We start from the raw sequence: 27,963 nt of genomic DNA, 5'->3' as shown, positions 1-27,963 counted from the left end.
TCGTAAAAACATTCTATTTCTTGACCTAGTGGTGGCTTCTTGATCAAGTGACTAAGCAGGAGTGTTCATCTTGTTATAATTCACTGAGCTGTATATGCAAGGTTAGTGTACTCTGTGTGTGTATAAATTATACATGAATAAAAAGTTTTTTTTAAATAGAATAAAACAAAACAACAAAATATAAGAAATTACCCCTTAAGGGTGAAGCCCTTTCTGATACCCTAGCCAAATCCTTTGTTTTCCTTTAGAGCGTTATCTCCTAGTCTACTTTTTTTTTTTTTTTTTTTTTTGCGGTACGAGGGCCTCTCACTGTTGTGGCCTCTCCCGTTGCAGAGCACAGGCTCCAGACGCGCAGGCTCAGCGGCCATGGCTCACGGGCCCAGCTGCTCCGCGGCATGTGGGATCTTCCCGGACCGGGGCACGAACCCGTGTCCCCTGCATCGGCAGGTGGACTCACAACCACTGCGCCACCAGGGAAGCCCTCCTAGTCAACATTTATGTGCTTATCTGTGGTATCTCTGGCTAGACTGCGAGCTCCTGGAGGATAGGGGCCATGTCTCATTTATCTCTAATTTCCTAGTGCTTCAAACATGACAACACAGAAGGTGGGTAATTATTGTGAAATAAAGAACAGTTGTTCAAAATAAACGTACAAACTCTCGTCTTTTTCTCTATCTGCTGTCTTTTCTCTGTCTCATTCAAATGCCCTGAGTGATGTTCTGTGTATGACACATCTGTGACTTTCCTTTTTAAAATTCCCTATTTTCTAACACACCATTGTAAAGCAATTATACTCCAATAAAGATGTAAAAAAATAAAATTCCCTATTTTTATGATATTCATTTCTCATCTCCAAAGAATACATTTTTAAAGGGACAGAAACACACACCCACACACGCCGACATACCCATATTCTCTTTTAAGAATTTATTTATATACATTATAGACTTCTAATGTTACTCAGTACAGTCCATGGACGGTTGATTACTGGTTGACAGCAAGTTAAACACAGAAATTGAGTATATATGTTTAGAAACGAGTACATCAACTTAATCCTACTAAAATATCTGAACATGTGATTGGGAAACTTGCCTTACATATGACATGAGTTATGTTCTTGTCATTCATAGTAGAACTAGTTATTGGTTGAACGTGGATTGTACAAAAAACAAAAAAACACTGGTCCTTTTCCATGAATAGTTGTTAATGCTCTGCCATTGACTATCAGAGCTGGAAAAGACCAACCCCATTATTTTACTAGTGGGGAAACTGAGACCTAGAGCTTACACAGTTCCTGATTGCCAAGCTAGTGGTCTTTATACTCTAATGCCATCCACATTCCTTATATTAACAAAAAGATTCAAAGATAAAATCAACATTATTACTGCTCTTGTTACTGGCAGTAGCAACTGTAGCTACTGTTTACCCACATTCAATGTTTATTAGCCAGAACCACATGAAATCGTTATTTATACATGTAAAAACTGTCAAGTGTCTATAATTTCACATGGTTCAACTCATATGAAACGCTGACATATGAAACAATGCCAAGTGTTTTTAAGCCTTAGAGAAGAGGCATCTGGAGCCAGAGTACGTGTTGCTTGGCAAGTTAGTGGAGTTCTCTCTGGGGCCTGTTCCCACGTCCCTAACCTGAAGCTAGTAATTGTACCCACTTCAGATATTTATTGAGGCTTAAATGATCCTAGCCTTGGAAGAGCACCTACCTGGCGGGAAGTAAGTGCTTACTGAGTGTTAGCTCTTCTGATTAATCAAGGAGATGATGTGAAAATAATCTAAGAACAATCTTGTGAAATAGAAACATATTATCCTCAGTTTATAGATGAGGAGACCAGAGCTTTAAGAGAAGATAGTAACTTGAACCTTTGTCCATCTGAGTTCAAGCTCATGCCCTGTGTCTTACATACTAATTTTCAATTAAGTGACAGCTGAATCAAGTTGAATAACCTCATTAGGGTGTTTCATCAGAGTTGCCAATATTTGAGCAGATCAACCTTCTGGGACTCTTTAATAGTTATATTAAAGAAAGTGCAAGCTTTATTATATTCTGATTAAGAGAAGCTAATTTCAGCATTTTTCCTCATTTTTAGGTCTCCTGATGGACAGGAATGCTATAAGCAATAAACAAGCTAATGGTTACCACGTCTGATTTCCTAATAGTTCAATCCTGTAGTAACCCCTTAGGTATTTCATTCACCTTCCAATGGGCCCCCAAATCCCAATAGCACCATCCGTTGGATGCTGAGAAGGGAAAACTCCACGTGGCACCTGCTGCCTGGAACCCGAGCTGTTCAACTTGGTCAGCATTTTGTACAACACCAAAGAAACAGTGTCATCTCGTTTTCTCCTTAAACAGAATAACTAGTCAAGAAACTCCCTTGAGAAGCAACAAGATATGATTGAATTTTTCAGAATTTTCTATTATTCTATCAAGTTCACCTGACAGCAAAGGACAAGCTGCCTTTCACATAAGCGAACGCATCAGCAATTCAGAAGGAAAAACATGGGTTATTAAGTAGGAACAAGTTTCTCTGAATATATTTATACCAACTCATAGAAACCATTCTCTTCAGAAACCTCTGTGACTATCTGTTTTCTAGTCTCAGTATTGCTTTAAGGTTGACAGATGATAATAAAATACAATGAAATTACCTGAGTTCTGAAATGTACATCAGCTTGTACATTCCTCATGACCTGATTTTTTATTTTTCCAACATGGCTCATCCATGAGCCATAGTTTCAATACTATTCTCAAGCACTCAAGGTTTATGCCTGTGGAATACAGCTACTTAGGCCTACACCATGTTTATATAAAGGTAAAGAATACAGAATTTATTATATATATGTGTATATATATACATACACACATATACAATGTACATGTATATACCTATTAGCTAAGAGCTAGAAGGGGCCTTTGAAATCATCAAGTCTCCTTTGTTGCCTTGTAAATGACTCTGAAACCCAGAAAGCAATGCTATTCTAAAGGCTACACAGCAAACTGGCTTCTAAATAAAGCTTGAGGGAACAAGTATGTAGCAAGCACCTACCATCTTCTGAGGATTGCAGCAAGCATTTTCTATACATAAGTTCTCATAACATTTCTTCGATGTCAGCATCACCATTCTCATTTGATACATGAAAAAACTGAGACTATATAGCTAATAATTGCCACAAGTGGAATTAAAGCACTGGTGTAATTGAGTTCTTTTCAGTACACCAGTGTTTCTCCGAATGCACTCACGCCCACATCCCGGTTTTTTGCCATATCCACACACCAAATATGTCATTGTTTTCTAAACCTTTTCTTTAAATAGACTAAACATTTATAAAGGAAACTTTTTATCACCACCTAAGTGTAAAACAATTATCATGTGCCATAAGTAGAAGACATTCGTAGAAGTAGATACAAACCAACCAAAATACCAGTAAATTTTAGTTAGACTCTGCTGCTCCCTACATTGGCTTTGCATCCTTCTCTTTGTTGACAAAAGAGATTAGCAATGGTTAGAGAGGTAGTAAAGGCCTGTCAACATCAAACTGAGATGTAAGGATTGACAGAGAAGACAGGGAAAACTTTCACTATGGGATTCAGCTGTTCGACGGCACATCAGAGAGTGACCTAAAGTCATCTTGTTCCTATCTCAGATAATTTTGAGTCCTGTCCTGGTGCCTACTCCTCACTTTTGAGAAACACTGACGTACCTAAAGCACCTGGGCAGGTTCTCCAGGTCATGTTTCTCTAACTCTGGTCAATATCAGAATCACCTAGAGGCTTCTTAAGAACTCAGATTTGAGTCTTCCCAAGTTTCTGACTCAGCAAGTCTGGGGTAGAGCCTGAGAAATGGCATTTTTAACGAACTCCTGAGTAATGCTGAAATGATCTGGGCAGAAACAACAACTAGAGAATCACTGCTCTGGGTTGTACTTGGGGTTGGGGGAAAGAGGTGGAGAATATACGGTGGCATGTATGTGAAAATTTCGCCATCAAGTTTGATAGTAATTGCAGGGATCTGGTAGTTTTATTGAAACAGGTAGATACAGCAAAGAAACCATGTATTCTTGTGTTCCTGTGTTGTTTCTTCAATCTAGTGAGTTCAAATTGATACCACACCGCATCAGAGCAGCCTGCAGTAACTTCGGGTGAGGGATAGAAGTCCTCCCCCAGGCCCAATAATTCAGGTCATTTCCAGGTGGCTTACTATCTGCAAGGTTCTTGTCTGCTCGTAACAGCAGCCAGTGATCATTAATCCCAAAAGCAGAAAATGAGACTCTCCTTCTTTCTTCCACACATTAAGACGTTATATAACACTAATAAATGCCATGACAGTTACTATTCCCTCTCTTCTGGTTCCAGTTAACAGTAATGACTAATAATTATAAAATGCCTGTGTGAGCCAGTCATTGCATTGTACTAGGTGATTATACACACACATACACACTCTCAATGCGAGGTTTGAGGAGCTAAGTAACTTATCTAAGGTCACACAAGAAGTAGAACAGTGATTCGATTCTAATTTCGATGACTATTGTTTTTCTACTAAGCCACCCCACTGCTACTGTTACTACTTATTGGCTCAATCTTAATATAATTGTATTTTATAGAAAACTAAAAGAAGGAGAAAAGGCTCCAGACGCTTGAAACTTCTGAAAGAAAATTTTAAAACGATGCCATTGAAAGGGAGAAATCAGTGATATTTAATCAGCAATGGAGGTAGAGCTCCCTAGGTTCAAGGGTGGAGGGATGTCTGACGAAGTCTTATTTTTCGGAGAGGGAATAAGTAGGTAAAACCAGTCTCAGAAATCCAACCTGTCTTAGCTTACTCTTGAGTCAAGAAGGAGATTTTTATTCCTCTCTGGAATGTCAAGGGCCATTTTGGAGAACAAGTATGGTAGAATAACCAACACCGAATTGAGAGCCATGAGCCTTGGTGGTTGTTTTGTCTCAGTAACTCAGACTTTGTTTTCCTGAGTCCCAGGTTCACCATCTGTAAACCAGACAGCTGGCCTAAGTTCCTTTCTCAGTTCTGCCTTTCAGAATGGCAGACTCCTTCAACTGGGTTTATTGGCACCATATGCCTCAAAATGGCAATGCCCATCTTTTAGCATAAGGGCAATATGGTTTGATTGCAAACTCAGCAGTGGGTTTCAACCTTCAGTCTTTCTATTAATCCACCCATATGTGAGGTTATCCTGCTACCTTCTTTGGAAGATACATGTTAACAACTGGAGGAGGGAATTTGAACCCTCTGAGGTAGAAATACAATTTAAATCCATATAAATAGAATTTAAGAAATGAATGATCTGATAAATTTTTAAAAAGTCACCAATGGCAATGAAATGGCAAATTCAGTAGGTGTTGTTAGGAGTAATTATAGTAACATCTGAAAAGAAAACAACATCTGTGATTTGCCCTACTAATGGCTTAATGTAACAGTGCATCTGTTACTGGAGTAACACTCCTAGCGATCTTGACTGTCTGTTTGCAAGATCTGGAAATAAAGAAAGGACTGTTGGAGAAGAAAGGAACAGGGCGCCAGATTGGCTACTGTTGGTCAACTTCCTCCCCAGAATTTTGAATTCCCCTCCAGCTACCTCGGCCAGAAGTGTGTAGAAAATTTAGAGGACAAGTGAGTTCCACCTTGCATATGAACTCCTGCAGGCTAAACAACTAGCGGCTCATAGTGATTTTTAAAAATTTACTTTTCATCTTGTGATTAGATATGTGTTACCCCAGCCCTAATGGCATGCCTCAGTAGGATTTTACTAAAGGTACTCATCATGACTCGTATGAATGAGGCTTTTTTTTTTCTGGGGGGAGGAGTTAATACTCAGGGAGTAAACTTATTTTCTTTAAACATCAATTTTCTCCTTTGAACTCAAAGGAAATCCAGAAGTTCCCACCTATAGTTGAAATCCACTGCAACGTGCCAGCTTCAGGGTATATCTAGATGAAATTGGGAAGCCATATAATAGTCTCAGTCTTTTCCTCAAAGCTGTATTTTCTCTCTGCTTTGAGAAACAGACACTAACTACATCTCCTTCTTCAGCCTGCAATGGATGAATGCAGGATAGATTCTTTTTTTTTTTTTTTTTTTTTGCGGTACGCGGGCCTCTCACTGTTGTTTGCAGAGCACAGGCTCCGGACGCGCAGGCTCAGCGGCCATGGCTCACGGGCCCAGCCGCTCCGCGGCATGTGGGATCCTCCAGGACTGGGGCACGAACCCGTGCCCCTGCATCGGCAGGCGGACTCTCAACCACTGCGCCACCAGGGAAGCCCTAGATTCTTTATCATAAAACGTATCCAGGTCCATTCAAACTGCAAGCTCTATTGCATGAGGAAGCAGCATTTGCCAAAAGCTTATCCTAATGAAATCAACTGAAGAAAAATACAACATTCTGTTACAAAAGAAATGTGGATCTCACACTCAGCAAGGCAAACACAGTTTCAAATGTGGTATAAAGAAAAATGGTTATGTGTTGGGCCTGATTCAAAAGTTAGAATCAGTGAGCAGAGGAGGCAATGATTCCTCTATTATATGGAAGGGACAAGTTGCTGTTACTCACCCCAGCAAAGATGACGTCTGTCCTGAGCGGGCTCCATTAGGAACTACGGAAAACAGGGCTTGAAAGTGGCATATTTCTCTTGTGCTGCTTGGCTAAAATATCACTTTTCTCTCCTACGATATTTTTCATTTCTCTGATTATATCTGATGGTGTCAATGCGAGGCCTTAAGCTAACACTCTCTTGGAAACTCAGAGAAGAAGAAGGCCTGGAAAGAAACAACTCTGACCAACAAAGGAGAAGGGACAAATAAGCTGTCTCACTAGAGCCCTGTGAGAAAGAAGAATAGCCTGACAGACCGTGGAGCTCAGTCCCAGAACAGTGAAGGCAGTGTTCTCCGCTGGGCTGCGCGTTTACACAGCACCATCGCTGTTAGACGTGGCTCTTGCATACATTTCTACTTTCTGTGAATCAGTGAGCCAGCAATATCAAAATTCATAAGTGATCGTACTCTCTGTATATGGTACAAAAATGACTGTCCATTTACCTTTTGCAATGCATGTAATTAAGTGTGAGACAAATATAACCTTTGTTATACCTTTGTTTGGGGGCCTGGAATATAATTTAGCTGCTGGGTTTCAAGGGCACTTAAGAAAGAAAAGACTCTCTGCAGTGACTGTTATATGCATGCTGGTGAAGAATTTGCCCTCAGAGCTTCAGAAGTCCCATTCTTCAGTAGTCATTGTTCTGACTGATTACTGTCTGATTATACAAAATAAGGAAAGTGGGACCAATATATTGTATTTATGTGAATACTTCAAACATACAGAAAATCAGAATTGTTTATGGGCTGATTGAGAGCTTTGAGTCACACCCTTAAAAGGAAATTATCACGTATGATATATATATATTTTTTACTGAGTTGTCTGTTACTCAGCTAATTGGGGTGTTAGTTACTGGTGAGCCCATTAAAAAAAAAAGAGAGAAGGTAAAGCAAGCAACAAGCCTATTTTGAGGGTAGCAAAAGGGAAATATTAACAACCCTGGGAATAAAAGGAGGTGAAAAGAAATGAACATACTATCTAACTTCATGAAAATCTTTCCATATGACCTTGGTTGGTTGCTATGTTAACTGTGAACTTACATGTATGGTTGGATCCTATCAGACTACTAAGTAGAAGCACGGACATAAGAAACGTTTTAGAAGGGCTGAAGCATCCATAACGTCTAAACTTTGAATAGCTGTAAGGTACAAGGTAGGAATTTTTAAGAACATAAAATTTGCCTAACAATTTGGACAGTCTAGAAGTTTTTCAAAAGACACTTAGCATTTCACAGACATCCATCTGCTAAAGAGAAGAGTGCTTTGCAAGTCCTAGTTTCTTTCTCTCCCTTTTCTCAGAGTCCTCTGGTTTCTTGGCACTAGTGTGACCTAAAATCACAGATCTGGCTCATCACAGAGTGTTAGCATCAGAATTGAAGGTTGTTTTGCACATGTTTTGCATGTGCTGTGGGAGAGGACACCACTGTAAAGCTTAGAGAAGTTAATAAACTGCTCAAGGCCACACAGGAAGTTGGTGGCAAAGACGGGACCACAAACCACATCTCCTCACTCATAAAACCAGTGCTCTTCCCCTCACCACTTCCCCAGTAGAGAGAGGTGCATACAATTCTGGGACAAGAGGGTCTAGAGTATCTTGTGGACTATTAGGCTGACCAATGGATAGAGAGTCCACAAAGCATAAGCCCATTTTCCAAGCTATTTAGAAACTGTAAATACTAACAGGCATTTGCCAAGTTATTTGCACGATGAAGTTGGAATTAAAAACATCACTGTCTGGCTAATTAGAACCCTAAAAACAAGTAATAGATAGCAAACACTATGTTCAGTTTTTGCTAGAGAGGCCATGTTTCTTTTGTCCGGCTGTTGGAATTCCCTAATAAATCGTGTTGAAAGATCACACGTCACAGAACTGTATGTAGTTCCCCTTTCCTGCCATCAGCTTTTCTACACTTAAGTGAATCAATCATTTTGTACGTATTTGCATTTCTCATTGGCTGCATCATGCTCTTCATGCATGATTTTTAGAGTTTTTCACGGTTAGCCTTTATATTCTTGCTGCCCAAAATTGCCAATGAAGAAGCAATGTTTGACAGAAACTTTTGCCCCTTCATCTCCCACCCACCCATACCATATACCCAGGATAAACTTCATAAGCTTAAGACCAGTTATTTACTAAAGGCTGTGCAAATTTTAGTGGTACTAATTGTTATAACTCTTGTTGAGTGGTGATTTTGTGCCAAGCACTGGGGTGAGCACTCTACATAATGCGACTCATTTAATTCCCCAACAACCTTAACAGATTGACATAATTATTTCCATAAAAAAAGTTGTAAAATTCTTCAAACAAACTGAAACAGAAGTAGTTGTGGGGAAAAATCTTATGGTTACTTTGATAAGGCAACGCTTGTTTGTCTTAACTTTACTCAGGAGAAAGGCAAGGGTCTAGACTCATCTTCCCTGAACAAACAAAATCATGTTTTAAGTACTTGGAATGGAAAATAACTTGAGGCCTTTTAGCTGGTTAGACAAATGCAAACACTGGTATAGGATTAATGAACAAAGGTTGGAAAAAGAACAAAAGCATGAGGAGGAGTTAGTAATATGAGAGATTAGCCATAAAATGAGTTTCTTCAGGACTGAGGCAAGGGGATGGACAGTGGGGCAGTGGCCCAGAGCATCAAACATCTCTGGAGATGTAACATGATGGAAAAGAGTTCATTTACCAGATCTCCCCTTAGCAAGAATAAGCAGCATGAGAAGAGGTAAGATATCCTCAAGGGCCATGCATGAACACCCCTAAATCACTGTTTCTCAACAAGGGATGACTTGGCACCCCAGTGGACTTTTGGCAATATCTGGAGACATCTTTGATGGTCACACTGCGATGGAGAAGTCACTGACATGTAGTGGGTAGATCCCAGGGACACTGATAAACATCCTACACTGCACAGAACATCCTCTCATGACAAAGAATTATCTGGCCCAAAATGTCAATAGTGCCGAGGTTGAGAAACCCTGCCTTAAATGTTCCCTGAACTCCAGAGGTGCTGGGTTAAGCTAACCGCAGAACTGAATCACTCAGTAAATGAGTTTGGCGAGTCTTGGTTACCTTTCTCCAACCTAAGCTTTGCTCTTTCTCTAGATACTTGTTGAACAACCTTCTAAAGATGAGCAGTTTGAAGGAGTGTGAAGTCTCGGGCTGGGCCTCTATGAATTAATTTGATTTCTGAAATAATTTTAAAAAGCAAAGACAAAGTGATGGTGAAGAGCCTTTATAGTAAGGAATATTGAGCAGGGACAGGCTCAGCTGAAAAACACCAGCAACTACAGAAAACCTCAGTGGATGATAACTTCTTGGTCGTTTGTCATCAAGTAACTTGTGATATTCAGGGCTCCTAAACCAGATGTGACACAGTGGTAATTACCTGCACAAATATTTCGTTTGGCCTGCACAGACTTAAATTTTAGATTCACTGGCAGCGTTAAACACCTGGATGCTCCTCATAATAATGTAGACTCTTTTTTGGTGGAACTCAAGTAGCCAAACAACTGGCAGCCACGGGTACACTTTCCCACCAGTCAAAAGTTGTCCACTGCTGGGACTTCCCTGGTGGCACAGTGGTTAAGAGTCCGCCTGCCAATGCAGGGGACACGGGTTCGAGCCCTGGTCCGGGAGGATCCCACATGGCACGGAGTGACTGGGCCCTTGTACCACAACTACTGAGCCTGCACTCTGGAACCTGTGAGCCACAGCAACTGAGCCTGTGACACACAACTACTGAAGCCCACATGTCTGGAGCCCGTGGTCCACAGCAAGAGAAGCCACCACAATGAGAAGCCTGCGCACTGCAGCAAAGAGTGGCCACTGCTCGCCGCAACTAGAGAAAGCCCACACACGGTGACAAAGGCCCAGTGCAGCCATAAAAATAAATAAATAAAATAAATTAATTAAAAAAAAAAGAGTTGTCCATTGCTGAATAATGCCATTGTGGGCAGGGCATGACTATCCCCATTCCTCAACTGGCCTGATTCAGGAGGTTCTATTACCTGCCTGGTCCCTGTAGCAACCTTAGTTTGCAACTCCTGTCTTAAAAGATTATACTTGTAGTAGTCTCTTATAATCCTTTGTATTTCTGCAGTGTAAGTTGTGATTTCTCCTTTTTCATTTCTAATTTTATTGATTTGCGTCCTCTCCCTTTTTCCCTTGATAAGTCTGGATAAGGGTTTATCAATTTTGTTTAGCTTCTCAAAAGAACCAACTTCTAGTTTTATTGATCTTTGCTATTGTTTTCTTTGTTTCTATTTCATTTATTTCTGCTCTGATCTTTATGATTTCTTTCCTTCTACTGACTTTGGGTTTACTTTATTCTTCTTTCTCTAGTTGTTTTAAGTGTAGGGTTAGATTGTTTATTTGAGATTTTTCTTGTTTCTTGAGGGGAGATTGAATTGCTATAAACTTCCCTCTTAGAACTGCTTTTGCTGCATCCCATACATTTTCGGTTGTCGTGTTTTCATTGTCATTTGTTTCTATGTATTTTCTTTATTTCCTCTTTAATTTCTTCAGTGATCTTTTGGTTATTTAGTAGCACAATGTTTAGCCTCTATGTATTTGTGTTTTTTTACAGTTTTCTTCCTGTAATTGATTTCCAATCTCATAGCGTTGTGGTCAGAAAAGATGCTTGATACGATTTCAAATTTCTTAAATTTTCCGAGGCTTGATTTGTGACCCAAGGTGTGATCTATCCTGGAGAATGTTCCATGTGCACGTGAGAAGAATGTGTATTCTGCCACTTTTGAGTGGAATGTTCTATAAATATGAATTAGATCTATCTGGTCTATTGTGTCATTTAAAGCTTGTGTTTCCTTATTTATTGTTTGGATGATCTGTGCATTGGTGTAAGTGGGGTGTTAAAGTTCCCTATTATTATTGTGTTACTGTCAATTTCTCCTTTCATGGTTGTTAGCATTTGCCTTATGTATTGAGGTGCTCCTATGTTGGGTGCATAAACATTTATAATTTTTATATCTTCTTCTTGGATTGATCCCTTGATCATTATGTAGTATCCCTTCTTATCACTTGTAACAGTCTTTATTTTAAAGTCTATTTTATCTGATACAAGTATTGCTACTCCAGCTTTCTTTTGATTTCCATTTGCATGGAATATCTTTTTCCATCCCTTCGCTTTCAGTCTGTATGTGTCCCTAGGTCTGAAGTGGGTCTCTTGTAGACAGCATATATATGGGTCTTGTTTTTGTATCCATTCAGCCAGTCTGTGTCTTTTGGTCAGGGCATTTAATCCATTTACATTCAAGGTTATTAACGATATGTATGTGCCTATTACGATTTTCTTAATTGTTGTGGGTTTGTTTTTGTGGGTCTTTTTCTTCTCTGTGTTTCCCCGCTTAGAGAAGTTTCTTTAGCATTTGTTGTAAAGCTTGTTTGGTGGTGCTGAATTCTCTTAGCTTTTGTTTGTCTGAAAAGCTTTTGACTTCTCCACTGAATCTGAACGAGATACTTGCTGGGTAGAGTAATCTTGGTTGTAGGTTTTTCTCTTTCATCACTTTAAGTATATCCTTCCACCCACTTCTGGCCTGCAGAGTTTCCACTGAAAAATCAGCTGATAACCTTATGGGGATTCCTTTTTATTTTTTGTTTTTCCCTCACTGCCTTTAATACTTTTTCTTTGAATTTATGGACAACCACGAAGAAATGGACAAATTTTTGGAAAGATACAATTTTCCAAGACTGAACCAGGAAGAATTAGAAAATATAAACAGAGCCTATCACAAGGAATGAAATTGAAACCATAATTAAAAATCTTCCAACAAAGTCCAGGACCCAATGTCTTCACAGGCGAATTCTACCAAATATTTAGAGAAGAGCTAACACCCATCCTTCTCAAACTCTTCCAAAAAATTGCAGGGAGAGAAACACTCCCAAATTCATTCTATGAGGCCACCATCACCCTGATACCAAAACCAGAAAACAATATCACAAAAAAGAAAATTATAGACCAATATCACTGATGAACATAGATTCAATATCCTGAACAAAATACTAACAATCAGAATCCAACAGCACATTAAAAGGATCATACACCATGATCAAGTGGGCTTTATTCCAGGGATGCAAGGATGCTTCAATATATGCAAATCAATCATTGTGATATGCTGCATTAACAAATTAAGGAATAAAAACCATATGATCATCTCAATAGATGCAGAATAAGCTTTCGACAAAATTCAACACCCATTTATGGTAAAAACTCTCCAGAAAATGGGCACAGAGGGAACCTACCTCAACATAATAAAGGCCATATATGACAAACGCACAGCAAGCATCATACTCAATGGTGAAAAACTAAAAGCATTTCCATTAGGATCAGGGGCAAGACAAGGATATCCACTGTCACCACTCTTATTCAACATAGTTTTGGAAGTCCTAGCTACGGCAATCAGGGAAGAAAAAGAAATAAAAGGAATGCAAATTGGAAAATGAGAAGTAAAACTGTCACTATTTGCCAATTACATGATATTATATATAGAAAATCCTACAGATGCCACCAGAAAACTATTAGAACTAATCAATGAATTTGGTAAGGCTGCAGGATACAAAATTGACGCACAGAAATCACTGGCATTCCTATACACCACCAACAAAATAATCAGAGAGAGAAATTAAGGGAACAATTCCATTTACCATCACAACAAGAAGAATAAAATACCTAGGAATAAACCTACCTAAGGAGGCGAAAGACTTGTACTCAGAAAACTATAAAATACTGATGAAAGAAATCAAAGATGACATAAACAGATGGAGAAATATACCATGTTCTTGGATTGGAAGAATCAATATTGTGAAAATGACTATACTACCCAAAGCAGTCTACAGATTAAATGCAATCCCTATCTAACTACCAATGGCATTCTTCACAGAATTGGAAAAAAAATCTTACAGTTCGTATGGAAACACAAAAGACCCCGAATAGACAAAGCAATCTTGAGAAAGAAAAAAGGAGCTGGAGGAATCAGGCTCCCTGACTTCAGACTATACTACAAAGCTACAGTAATCAAGACAGTATGGTACTACCACAAAAAACAGAAATATAGATCAATGGTACAGGATAGAAAGACCAGAAATATACCCACACATATATGGGCACCTAATTTACAACAAAGGAGGCAAGAACTTACAATGGAGAAAAGACCACCTCTTCAATAAGTGGTTCTGGGAAAACTGGACAGCTACATGTAAAAGAATGAAATTAGAACACTCCCCAACACCATACACAAAAATAAACTCCAAATGGATTAAAGACATAAATTTAAGGCCAGACACTATAAAACTTTTCGAGGAAAACATAGGAAAAACATCCTTTGACATAAACCACAGCAAGGCGGTTAGAACTTTTTTGACCCACCTCCTAGAGTAACAGAAATAAAAACAAAAATAAACAAATGGGATTAATTAAACTTAAAAGCTTTTGCACAGCAAAGGAAACCATAAACAAGACAAAAAGACAACCCTTAGAATGGGAGAAAGTATTTGCAAATGAAACAACAGACAAAGGATTAATCTCCAAAACATACAAACAGCTCATGGAGCTCAATATCAAGAAAACAAATAATCCAGTTAAAAAATGGGAGGAAGACCTAAATAGACATTTCACCAAGGAAGACATACAGATGGCCAAGAGACACATGAAAAGATGCTCAAGATCACTAATTATTAGGGAAATGCAAATCAAAACTACAATGAGGTATCACCTCACATCAGTCAGAATGGCCATTATCAAAAAATCTAGAAACAATAAATGCTGGAAAGGGTGTGGTGAAAAAGGGAACCCTCCTGCACTGTTGGTGGGAATGTAAATTGGTACAGCCACTATGGAGAACAGTATGGAGGTTCCTTAAAAAACTACAAATAGAACTACCATATGACCCAGCAATCCCACTACTGGGCATATACCCTGAGAAAACCATAATTCAAAAAGACACATGCACCACAATGCTCACTGCAGCTCTACTTACAATAGCCAGGACATGGAACCAACCTAAATGTCCATTGACAGATGAATGGATAAAGAAGATGTGGCATATATATATACAATGGAATATTACTCAGCCATAAAAAGAAATGAAACTGAGTTATTTGTAGTGAGGTGGATGGACCTACATTCTGTCATACAGAGTGGAGTAAGTCAGAAAGAGAAAAACAAATACCGTATGCTAACACATATATATGGAATCTAAGAAAAAAAGGTCATGAAGAACCTAGGGGCAAGACAGGAATAAAGACACAGACCTACCAGAGAATGGACTTGAGGATAGGGGGAGGGGGAAGGGTAAGCTGTGACTAAGTGAGAGAGTGGCATGGACATATACACACTACCAAACGTAAAATAGATAGCTAGTGGGAAGCAGCCACGTAGCACAGGGAAATCAGCTCGGTGGTTTGTGACCACCTAGAGGGGTGGGATAGGGAGGGTGGGAGGGAGGGAGACACAAGAGGGAAGATATATGGGAACATATGTATACGTATAACTGTTTCATTTTGTTATAAAGCAGAAACTAACACACCATTGTAAAGCAATTATATTCCAATAAAGATGTTAAAAAAATAATAATATATTTATTACATGTTAATATATAACATTTTAACAAAAAATAACTATTTCCCAACAAAAAATTTAGTGAGAATTTTTCTAAATCTCATTACCATTTGGATTAGAGGACAGCTGGATTCTCATATCTGTTTATCCATTCATTCTGTTGCATCACGTTCTTGTGTTCAAATACCTGAAGAAAAATCCAGCTTTATACATAGTTATAAAAGGGAGGACTCATGGATCCCCCAAAAGACCTTTGAGAACTGTGATTAGTTTTATGTGTCAACTTGGCTATGCTACAGCGCCCAGTTATTCAATCAAGCACTAGTCTCGGTGTTGTGAAGGTATTTTGTAGGTGTGATTCAAGTCCATAATCGGTCCACCTTAAATAGGGCCTGATTTGATCAGCTGAAAGGTCTTGGAAGCAGAGTTGTGTCTTCCCTGAAGAACAAGAAAAAATTCCGTCTGTAGATAGCAGTCGCAGCTCACGCTTGAGAATTCCAGCCTGGCCTGCCCGATGGCCTACCCTATGGAGATCACACTTGCGTAGCCAGCCCAATGATCATGTAAGCCAATTCCTTGCAATAAATCTCTTAATATATATCACCTACTGGTTCTGTTCGTCTGACTGAACTCTGATACAGGGACCCTCTAGGGATCCTCAGACCACACTGTAAGAATCACTGATAGAAGATATATTTCATAAAGCCTTTGATGTCACTTACCTAACTGGCTTAACAATAATTCTATGAAGTCAAAAAGGCAGAAATCATCACTCCTATCATCAGAGAGTATATTTATCAAATGGCACACATCCATCAATGGCTCTTAGTCTTTTTTAAAAAAAAATAAATATATTTATTTATATTTTTGCCCGTGTTGGGTCTTCGTTGCTGCTTGCAGGCTTTCTCTAGTTGCGGCAAGTGGGGGCTACTCTTCGTTGCAGTGCACGGGCTTCTCACTGCGGTGGTTTCTCTTGTTGCAGAGCACGGCCTCTAGGCATGCGGGCTTCAGTAGTCGTGGCTCGCGGGCTCTAGAGCTCAGGCTCAGTAGCTGTGGTTCACGGGCTTAGTTGCTCCGCGGCACGTGGGATCTTCCCGGACCAGGGATCTAACCTGTGTCCCCTGCATTGGCAGGCGGATTCTTAACCACTACACCACCAGGGAAGCCCAATGGCTCTTAGTCTTGATCCTTAAATTCCTGGTTCCTATTGCACTGCTTCTATCCTTCAGTACAATAACCTTGAATATATTTGCAAGTATACACACTGATCTAGACATTCATCTTACTTAATACACTCATGCCACAAAGAATTTCCTTAGAAAAAGTAGGTAGGACTACTTTAAGTGAATTTCTTAAGGGAAAGTGATACAGAAGAAACACAGGGCTTTGTTTTATGCTCAAGCAGTTTACAATTTACCTGGGAGAAATAAGATTACTCACCCCTGAATACATGAGATTTAATGAAGTAATTAGGACTTTGATTCTTTACCAATACTTTTTTAAGCACTAGGCACTGGAATAGGGCCACTTTCATCTTTTTCAGCTACTTCTACTGTGGAATGGACCTCCTCACCCCGTATTTGATGCTCCCACTGGTCAGTGAGTTTATGGAAGACAGGGGTAGTGACTGACCAGCAGGTGCTTAGTGATAATGACCTGTTGAGTGAATGACTGAGGATGCCAAGAATGGGTGCAATACATAAAGGTGAAAAGAAAGAGCAAAAGTGGAAAAGTTGGGAGAAATGGAGAAACCAAAGAGCTGAAAGATGGAATATGACTTTCAAAAAAAGAATAAAGAGGAAGCTGAGCTGGAGAAAAGGGTGTGTATCAAATAGTAACAAGAGATTTATGAGAACAAATGAAAGCCTTCCATTCTATGAAAGACTGGCCAAGGATCTGTGCTTCATTAGGAAGAAGAGGCAGAATAGTATCATGGCTGAACGTGTAAACTTCAATCAGACAGATGTGAGTTTGGGTCTTAGTTCCATCACACACTAGCTATGTGATCTTGGATAAATTACCTGACCTTTCTGGGCCCCAGTTTCCACAACCGTGAACTTTTAGAGAGTCATTGTGAAGATTAAAGAAGAAAGTATATGTAAAGTACATCACATAGTGCCTAGCACAGAGTAAATCCAGTGAGTGTTGGCTCTCATAATTATTAATGTTACTACTGCCAGCATTATTAATTCTAGGGGCAGCAAGCAGCCCATGGGAGGTTTTTAATTGGGATGGTGATAATGGAGGCACCTGTCAATTTTGAAAATATATTTGATGTTAGTTAGAATGAATCATTAAGGGGAAATACTGGAGCCAGAACAGTCAGGAGGTTACCTTAATAGACCAAGCACAAAGAAGTGACAGAGGTAAGGAACATGCTAGCCCAGCGCTCCTTCCACTGCCTCATCCCATACACAACAGACTGGACCTCTGCAGCTTATTATTCTAAATAAGAGCAAAAGGTCTCTTAAGTATAACTGGGAAAAGAGAAATGGTATAAAATTTTGCAAGTGTATTTAACTTCAATACATTGTTGATCAGATTTAGGGGAGAATTTTAGAATATCAAAGTTGCAACTTTTAGAGATTGTCAAACTCTCTGACATACTGAGGCTTTCAAGCTCCCTCTGCTTACATGGCAAATTAACTCAAGGTTCCCAGAAAACAGATTGCTAAGGAGACACCAGTCTAGGCTAATAATAATAAAAAAAAACTGCTTATAAGTCACATAAACATCTTTGTGTATGTCTAGGATCTTTTGAGAGTTATGTATAGCTAGATACATAAGTATCTACAGAGCTTACGCATGGTGACTATTCACACTGAATGAAACCCATCTGTTAATATCTGGGTACACTGGCGGTAAAGTCAATTGACGACAGGTAGGTGTAAGAGGAGCTGACTAGGAGAAATCACTTGCCAATCTATAGCACTGGTCTTGTTATGTCTGTATCCAGTAATTATGACATCTTTTAATTTTCAAGTAAGTTCTTGGTCTTAGTGTGAGGTTTAATCTTTATTTTCAAACACAGAGAACTGGGATTCTCCCTGAGCAACTTGAAGCATAGCAGAATGTCAGTAGGCTGAATCACAGGGTTTCCTAAAATGGTACAGTTCTAATAATGTGTACACACTGAAATCCAAAGACATGCTGATCTCCACGTATAACACTTCTGACTTAGTATGGGAGGTCAATGACAAATAGTACAGAACATTCACCAGAATTATGATTTAGCTACTCGTTTAAAGTGGAATTTCTAGTCTCAGTTGATTGAAACACATGTGCTTATGTTTCAGTGTAATAGATGTGAATCCCCCTTTCAAAAGAATTCCAAGTTTGCATTGTGCATTTGTGCAGAAATCATTGATTGGAATAGGTATTCCATGAGTATAAAGGAAAAAAAAGACATTAAGGAAGAGACATCTCATAGTGGCCTTTGTACATGATTTTCTCTCCATCAAATGCTAGTACTCAAGTTGACCTTCCAGGTAGAAGGGATGGATTGTCTCAGAGCCAAAAATGCATTGTTGTGCAGGCCCTGTGGTTGTCTAACAATACACATTTGCAAGGTAGCTCCTTGGGACAGAGGTGGAGTGAGACCTGGGAAGAGAGAGCTGTGATCTTCATCTAGAAATAAAAGCCTTGCATTAGCTAAACGTACTGATAAGCAGTGTGTGTGGCTCACCACTTCCTATGGCTTCTAGGTGAGAGGTAACTAGGAACTCATGGAGTTAAAGCAATCAACTTGGAATAACAGCTTAAGATGAAATAGGGCCTCAGATTTTAAGTCTTCCAATATTAGCATATCACAGATAAAGGAGACAGACTCAGGAAGGTTAAGGAGGGTCATGAGTCAAGGTGACCGCCAGGACTATTTTATAACTTCTAATCCAGTATATTTTTGCCACTTCACACTGTCTCAGTGAGGTCACCATGATCACTGTATTTCTACCCAACTGTTTTCTACCCATTTACTTTAGCAAAACGGGAGATTTATTGGCTCACAGAACTGGAATGTTCAGAGATCCAAGGGCTCTAATAATTGCATGTTTTAGTCTGGCTTTTTCTGTGTGGTGGGCCAGATGGCCTTTGGAAACTCCAGACACATATTGACTCAGCCTATAAGCCTCATTAGAAGGTCTTTCCTGACACATTTTATTTTGCCAAAGTCCCAGGAAAACCTCTAACTGGTTCACTCTGGATTAGGTACCCATCCACAGCAGCCCATGACATACTCTGTGCCAAAGTCTTTTAACCGCATTGAATATATTATTCATAAGAAAAAGGGGTTATCTAATTAGAAGGAAGTCAGGGATTCTAAACAGGCACAAGCAACTAACATATATCATAATCATATTTCTAAAATAAAATATCATGGAAGGAAATAACTAAAAAGGGAAACTTACCAAACAACGGAATACCAACTATGGAAATGGTGTTGCTTTTCTTCTTTAAAATAATTTGTGTCAATATCTGTAATGACAAAGATAAGGAAAAATCTCATTTCAGTAGATCAAAGATTGATTCACTATAGCTTACATCACAATAATTGCTTTCATACACACCCAACATAAAATATTTTATAGTCTTTGCACAGTGTCTGGCATTTAATGAATGCTCATTCCCATTCTTTGCACATGTACAACCGTTAGCCTTATTTGTGCCAAGGCCACTGTCATCGCTTTTATCACCACGGACTGCCAGGGTCATTCATGTTATGAAGTCTCAGTTAAAAGACAAAATGGACTATAAGCTGTTCTATATTTTTGGTTTCCAACATTTGAGTTTTTGAATGCCATGATTCCCAGAATGGCCTACCATTTGCTCTGTGATTTCATAGCACATATTCCCACCCTCCTTACATTTCAGTGGGACTTGCATTATTCTGATTTTCTTTTTAATTTCAATCCACATGAACCTTGGTTATTATGTCTTTGAGAATTTCATGATATAGCTGGAATTGTGTCATCTGGTAAAATTAGGTTTCTACAATGTAACTCTGGAGGATAATCAAAGACTTAAATGAAGCACAAACTTATCACCTGTCTAATTTCAGTAGAGACCAAAGAGGTAGTGTGTGATCATGGTTAGGAGCCAGGGCTTTTAAGTTAAGAAGTTCTGGATTCAAATCCTGATTCCCTACTAGCTGGTTTCTTAAGCAAGTTACTTTATCTCTTTAAGACTTAATGACCTCACCTATAACGTGGGACAATACCACCACCTAATTCATAGGTAATGCACGTAGAGTGTGTGGTACTCTTTGAACGTTAAATACAGATTAACCATTATTATGACAGTCATAATGAAAAAATTTATGTGTGGGCAATAAAGAACAGAAAGAGCACCTGCTGCAGTTGCAAGCACAAAATGAGAACACATACATACATCTGTGAATGATGATTTTATCGACAGACATCTTTTACATTTTGTTCAAGAAACCTACCCAAATTTCTTTATTCTCATTGGTCCGCCTCCTTTTGGATTCTTTATAATCACAACTTTTTATCAACAGCTTTGAGGTATAATTGACAGGTAAAAATTGTATATATGTAAGGTACACAAAATGATGGTTTAATATATGTATCCATAGTGAAATGATTACCACAATCAAGCTAATTATCACATCCATCACCTCATGTAGTTACCATTTTTCTGTGTGTGGTGAGAACACTTAAGAGATACTCTCTTAGCGACTTTCAAGTAAACAATTCTATGTTATTAACTATAGTCACCATGCTGTCTGTTAGATCCTCAGAACTTACTCATCTTATAATTAGAAGTTTGTACTCTTTGACAAACATCTCTCCATTTTGCCTGATTATTATTATTATTATTTTTTGCGGTACGTGGGCCTCTCACTGCTGTGGTCTCTCTCGTTGCGGAGCACAGGCCCTGGACGCGCAGGCTCAGCGGTCATGGCTCATGGGCCCAGCCGCTCCGTGGCATGTGGGATCCTCCCGGACTGGGGCACGAACCCGTGTCCCCTGCATCAGCAGGCGGACTCTCAACCACTGCGCCACCAGGGAAGCCCTGCCTGTTATTTTGATTGTTTTTTGTTTGTTTTTTAAGATAAGAAATTAGGACAGATACAGAATTCTGTGTGACTCTTGAATGTCTCTCAAATCTATTCATTTCTTCCATTTCTTTTTTTTCTGTGAATTTTTTATTTTTATTGTACTTTTTTATTAATTTTTATTGGAGTATGGTTGCTTTACAATGTTGGGTTAGCCTCCACTGTACAACAAATCTTCCATTTCTACTGCTTGAGTCCAGGCTATCTCTTCTCTTGCCTGCTCTCTCTTGTTCTCACTGCTTCTGTGCTCACTTCCTATGGTGGTCATTGCTCCTGGTCACCAATAGTCATCCCTCCTCTACTTCTGGGCACTTAGGAGGATCGCCCTTTCCTGTGCCTTAGAGAAATGCATGGGGCTTCCCTGGTGGTGCAGTGGTTGAGAGTCTGCCTGCCGATGCAGGGGACACAGGTTCGATCCCTGGCCTGGGAGGATCCCACATGCCACGGACCAACTGGGCCTGTGAGCCACAACTACTGAGCCTGCGTGTCTGGAGCCTGTGCTCCGCAACAGGAGAGGCCGCGACAGTGAGAGGCCCGCGCACCGTGATGAAGAGTGGCCCCCGCTTGCCGCAACCAGAGGAAGCCCTCGCACAGAAACAAAGACCCAACACAGCCAAAAATAAATAAATAAATTTAAAATTAAAAAAAAAAGAAAAGAAAGAAATGCATGGCCATGTGACCTGTGGTGGCCAAAAAAGTAAGAGAGGAAGTGACGTGTGATGCTTCCAGGCGGAAGCATTTGAGCTGATGTGTGTGGTTCTCCATGTTCTGTCCTTGTTGACATGACCACCAACCTTCCAAATGGCAGAGCTTTTGTCAGCCAGAGTTATAGAGTGAGGATGATGTGGAACAGAGTGACAAATGATGCATGAGCAAAAAATAAAATTTGTTTCACAAGCACAATTTAACTGCTAATTAAAGACCGCATGGAATGTAAACTGTTGCATAATATTCTCTCCAACTGGAATTTAGGTAACTCTTCTGCAGGAATTACAGCTTGCTTCTTATACAGTCTTTGTGTCACCAGCCTGAGCTTAATATAAGGAATCAGTAATTACTTGTCAGTGGACTGACCAGGGAAAGAAACTTGATTCTCTCCTCCAGCCCTTTTAAATCAATTGACTGTTTTATGGAAGTTAGCAGTAGACTTACATACAGTTACCACAGGTATATGGACTGGGATGAGAACCCCTCTTAAAATGTTCTAAGACTCCTCAAGCTGTCCTTTTGTATGGATATGTCTAAGGCCCGTAAATCGCAAAGCATTATTCACTGACTAACAGGAGCCCAAATAAACTTATGCCTTATTTCTATTACCTTTTGATATTCTTCTATTATCAAAGATATGGACGGAGAAAGGTAATGGAGCATGGACTTTCTGATAACTTTCATGTTATCATGGTTTGGCCAAAGGCTGGAACATACAAACCATGATTATAAACAGTGGTATATAAAGTGTCTCCTGGGACTTTGGTCCAAGGTCAGTCTACAGTTTTAGTAGACTCAAGTATTTGATTTGATGTCTCCTTGATGCCTTTCCTGAATAGCACAGTGGAAGCAGAGGTATCAGATGTGAGGGTATCTCAGATTGTGCCTCAACAGGAAGAAAAGTCCAGGCACCAAATGTTTTGCTAGGGAGAGTTTTTATGCAAATAGCCTTGGGAAAGACCTCCAAACTCTTGTTGAAAAACTCCAGAATTTTTCTCCATTCTACTACTTTAATAGTCAGCAGCCCCGAATTTTTGCTGTCACTTCCTTGCCTCTTCCATTTGTTGTCTCCTTCACTTTGTCATCTGTATATCGTATTGATGTGGGTCTTGTTTCTGATTTCCAGGGTCTGCCTTGACTTTTGGTGACTGTGTAGGATACAAATCCCATCTCTGCAATCACATCAGTAACATCAGATAGAGACTCCTCAACTGTATGTCCATAAATGGCCCTTCCCACAATTCTCCACTGTAACTAACTTTGAATTGGGCCAAAGAGTATAGGATGACAGGTCCACGTTTGATTTTCCATCAACCTCAGTAGTGACTAATATTCCACTATCCTTCGTATTTTTATTTTCTTTAAATTCTTTGGAAAGGATCCATTCAGATTAGTTTCATAAGATCAAAGCTCATATTACTATATATTCTTACTTTTTCACATTCTAATGTTTCTGAAATTGCGGTGCCTCTTACACTTGATATTTACCTTTAATGATATATTTTTAATCTCCAAATGCTATTATTAAATTTACAATGCAGTGTATAATTGGTAGCATCTTAGAACTCAAGGTATATGCTAATATTACTCCTCATATTAGAGGTTCTCAAGTACACTTTATGACATTGGCTTCTTATTGCACTGCATACATGCAATTTAACAGAGCTAAAGGGTTATATCCCCAAGAACTGTGAAAGCCAACCAAATCCTGAGCATCACAGGCTAGAGGAGTGTTGAGCCTGGTTTGCACAGATGTATCTGGTCTGCCTTCTGAAACTTCTGTACATAAGTAACAACAACCTTTCCTCATCAAGAGAAGTTGCCAGACTATCACCACATCTGGGGTGGAACAGCAGCTAATTTTACACAAAAAGTCAGTACTTATTTGACTTTTTGCTCAAATTCTCTGGCTTCCCAATCCACTTGAACATGTTGACTAGCTGGTTAATATTTCTCAGGGAAAACTACATTTAATTTGATCCCATTTACTCTTTTTCTCATACTTAAATTTACAAGTAAACATCATCACAGAGTTCACAAGGCTTTATTTAATTTCCGTATCTGCACTCAACATTTCACTTGCTGAAACCACTGCTATGAAGTTTATGCTTTTCTTTAGACAAAATCATATACACCAAACACCCCCCCACTAAAACCCTGCATCTTCTCCAACAACCTCATTGTAAGGCATACACACATATGATAACATATTCACATTTCCAATATGAAAACACACCACCTAAAATTTCTTGTTTTACTTATATAAAAAAGGCGGGCTTCCCTGGTGGCGCAGTGGTTGAGAGTCCGCCTGCCAATGCAGGGGACACGGGTTTGTGCCCCGGTCCGGGAAGATCCCACATGCTGCGGAGCGGCTGGGCCCGTGAGTCATGGCCGCTGAGCCTGTGCTCCGCAACGGGAGAGGTCACAACAGTGAGAGGCCCACGTACCGCAAAAAAAAAAAAAAAGGCGTAAGTATCTCTCTCTGATCTGGAAGTCAGATGTTGAATTATCATAAGTTTATAAAGAAATGTTTTTCTCCTCAACAAATCAACTACATGATACTACCCTAAGCTTTGGGAAGATAATTGACTTTTTCTAAGACCTACAAATTGGTAAGGACTAGCATTTATTGGGATTAAACATTAGGCATGGCTTTAAATTCCCAGGAGTACTTGGTGAGGAGAATCCTGGAATTCATACCACTATACCTATACAGATTAAGAGAATCAAGATTTGGGGCCCTCAGTAGTAGATGAAGCCAGGGATATATTAATACCCATCCAATCTATAATTATTCAATTGCATTAATTAAGTAGGGAAGCCAAGTGATTTCTTTAAGGGTTAAAAATGTATCAACTACTGCAGAGTCAGTGACGTTATGAATGTGCATTGAGATTGATTCATGCAGTCCTGGGTCTAATTTTACTTCTGCCACCTTTTCCTGGTTATTTGACTTTGTATAGCTACTTAATCTCTTAGGCTTAAGATACTAGCCTTAAGTTTCTTCTTCTGAAAAAAAAAAAGCAAAATAATAGCTATTTTACATGATTACAAATTTCCTCTCTCTATATATCTCTATCTCATGTGTGTGTATATACCATATCTGGCATAATGAATACTCAACGGCAGTTGTTGTTAACACTATACTCTACCCATCCCAACTGTAAACTCAAATACCCTACCCTAATAGCTCTCATTTTCCCCTACCAATATGAGAAGTGGACAATCTAATTTATCTTCTAGGCTACCATCATTTATCATCTCACTCTCCCTTTCTGTCTGGCTAAGAGAAGCTGAGAGAGTAGGACTAACAATAAGAATCATACAAATGCCTAATTTCAAGGAAAAAGTGCCGTGGGATAGGAAATAGTCCTATAATTGTTTATTTTTTCAGCTAGAAAAAGAAAAGTCTGAACAAACTTACTAACAAAACCTTCCATTTAAAATTCTTCCCAGCACCTCCTCATAAAAACCTCCTGCAAATAATTGGTACAGAAACAAGGAATCTTATTCAAATATAGGTAATCACAAAGAAATCTTCATAAAAGTTGTCACTTTTATAGATAGATACTATGAAGCGCAAAAGGAGAATGGAACAGGAAAAACAACTGAAAATAATGAACACAATAAAAAAAATATTGCCATGGAGAAGATCAAGTTGTGATTGAGTTTTCACTGTGAAAACAGCACAACAAACCACCTCATGAAATGATGATCACTAAAATTCAGAGATCAAGTCAGACCTCTAGGACCTAGAGAACTATTGTAAGAATACAAAAGGAAAAAAAGAATAGAGCTGATTGGTTTAAGGAAAGAAACAGAAGATAAAACTGAAGCCAACACAAAAATGAATCTGAACTGGGAAGCAACACAAGGGAGATCAAAAATTGCTATAAATGCAGTAAACCACAGAATACTAGAATGGGAAAAGTTAAAAAGATTAGTGAGAGAAATTACTGGTATCAAAGACAGATGTGGTTATAAAAGATGTGTATAATTGAAGCCCGTGATGAAGAAATGGAAATAGGCAATTAAAGCAAATGTTAAGGATTATAATTGAAGAAAATTTCTCAGACATAGAAAAAAACTTGAATATGAAGTTTGAAAGGAAACTCTAGAAAACTAGGGCACCTACAAGGCACTGGTGGGGGACCACAGACACTTAAGGGGACTGGAAGAACCCCCAGCAATTGGCTTGCAGGATCATGGTTCCCAGGCCAGAGGTCAGGCCCAAGCTCCTGTGGTAGGAGCTCCAAGTCCAAACCACAGGACTAACAGAGAACCTCAGACCCCAGGGAATATTAACTGGAGTCAGGCCTCCTGGAGGTCCTAATCTCAGCACCAAGACCCAGCTCTATCCAACTGCCTGCAAACTCCAGTGCCTGACACCTCAGGCCAAAGAACGAGTAAGACAGGAAAACAGCCCCACCCATCAAAAGAAAAAAAAAAATGAAAGGACAAAAAAATATGTTACAGAGGAAGAAGCAAGATAAAAACCTACAAGACCAAACAACTGAAGAGGAAATAGGCAACCTACCTGAAAAAAGAATTCAGAGTAATGATAGTAAAGATGACCCAAAATCTCAGAAACAGAATGGAGAAAACAGGAAACATATAACAAGGATCTAGAAGAGCTAAAGAGCAAACAAACAGTGATGAACACCACAATAACTGAAATTAAAAATACTCTAGAAGGAATCAATAGCAGAATAACTGAGGCAGAAGAACGGATAAGTGGGCTGGAAGAGAAAATGGTGGAAATAACTATCACGGAGCAGAATAAAAAGAATGAAAATAATTAAGAATTAATTTCATGCCAACATGAAAGGATTGTAGACATCACTAATCATTAGAGAAATGCAAATCAAAACTACAATGAGGTATCACCTCACACCAGTCAGAATGGCCATCATCAGAAAATCTACCAACAATAAATGCTGGAGAGGCTGTGGAGAAAAAGGAACCCTCCTGCATTGTTGATGGGAATGTAAATTGATACAGCCACTATGGAGAACAGTATGGAGGTTCCTTAAAGAACTAAAAATAGAACTACCATATGACCCAGCAATCCCACTACTGGGCATATACCCTGAAAAAAACACAGTTCAAAAAGAGTCATGTACCCCAATGTTCACTGCAGCTCTATTTACAGTAGCCAGGACATGGAAGCAACCTAAGTGTCCATCGACAGATAAATGGATAAAGAAGATGTGGCATGTATATACAATGGAATATTACTCAGCCATAAAGAGAAATGAAACTGAGTTATTTGTAGTGAGGTGGATGGACCTAGAGTCTGTCATACAGAGTGAAGTAAGTTAGAAAGAGAAAAACAAATACTGTATGCTAACACATATACATGGAGTCTAAAAATAAAATTGTTCTGATGAACCTAGGGGCAGGACAGGAATAAAGATGCAGACGTAGAGAATGGACTTGAGGACGTGGGGAGGGGGAAGGGTAAGCTGGGACGAAGTGAGAGAGTGGCATGGACTTATATATACTACCAAATGTAAAATAGATAGCTAGTGGGAAGCAGCTGCAGAGCACAGGGAGATCAGCTCGGTGCTTTGTGACCACCTAGAGGGGCGGGATGGGGAGAGGGTGAGGGAGATGCAAGAGGGAGGGGATATGGGGATATATGTATGCATATAGCTGATTCACTTTGTTATACAGCAGAAACTAACACAACATTGTAAAGCAATTATACTCCAATAAAGATGTTAAAAAAAAATGAAAAAAGAAAGGACCCTCTATATTCCAAGAAAGAAGTAGCACAGAATGGCCAACATTATGACATACCATAAAAAAGTTACTGGATGTCAAAAAAAAAAGGGGGAATCCATTGGGAAGCCAAAGGAAAAACAATTCAAGCCCCAGAAAAGTTGGGGAAATAGCTTCAACAAATGCTGAAAGACAGGCAGCATTGCCTATTATATTCTCAGGGACAGAAAATATGGTTTGGAACTTTAAACCCAGCCAA

The 27,963-nt window shown here is 39.3% G+C and overlaps 1 protein-coding gene across 1 annotated transcript in view; it reads right to left on the bottom strand.

The window, feature by feature from the left end:
- Nucleotides 1–27,963, bottom strand: part of ATP10B (ATPase phospholipid transporting 10B (putative)) — a 369,516-nt gene that overhangs the window by 295,365 nt on the left and 46,188 nt on the right. Inside the window, exon 2 of the mRNA XM_067732943.1 lies at nt 19,606–19,672. The gene's annotated coding sequence lies outside the window, so the exon portion shown is untranslated. The remainder of the gene's footprint in view (nt 1–19,605; nt 19,673–27,963) is intronic.

Source organism: Pseudorca crassidens, chromosome 3 (assembly GCF_039906515.1).
Source record: "Pseudorca crassidens isolate mPseCra1 chromosome 3, mPseCra1.hap1, whole genome shotgun sequence".
NCBI classification, from domain to species: Eukaryota; Metazoa; Chordata; class Mammalia; order Artiodactyla; family Delphinidae; genus Pseudorca; species Pseudorca crassidens.
Note: the sequence above shows the minus strand (reverse complement) of the source record. Positions and strands in the feature narration are given on the sequence as shown.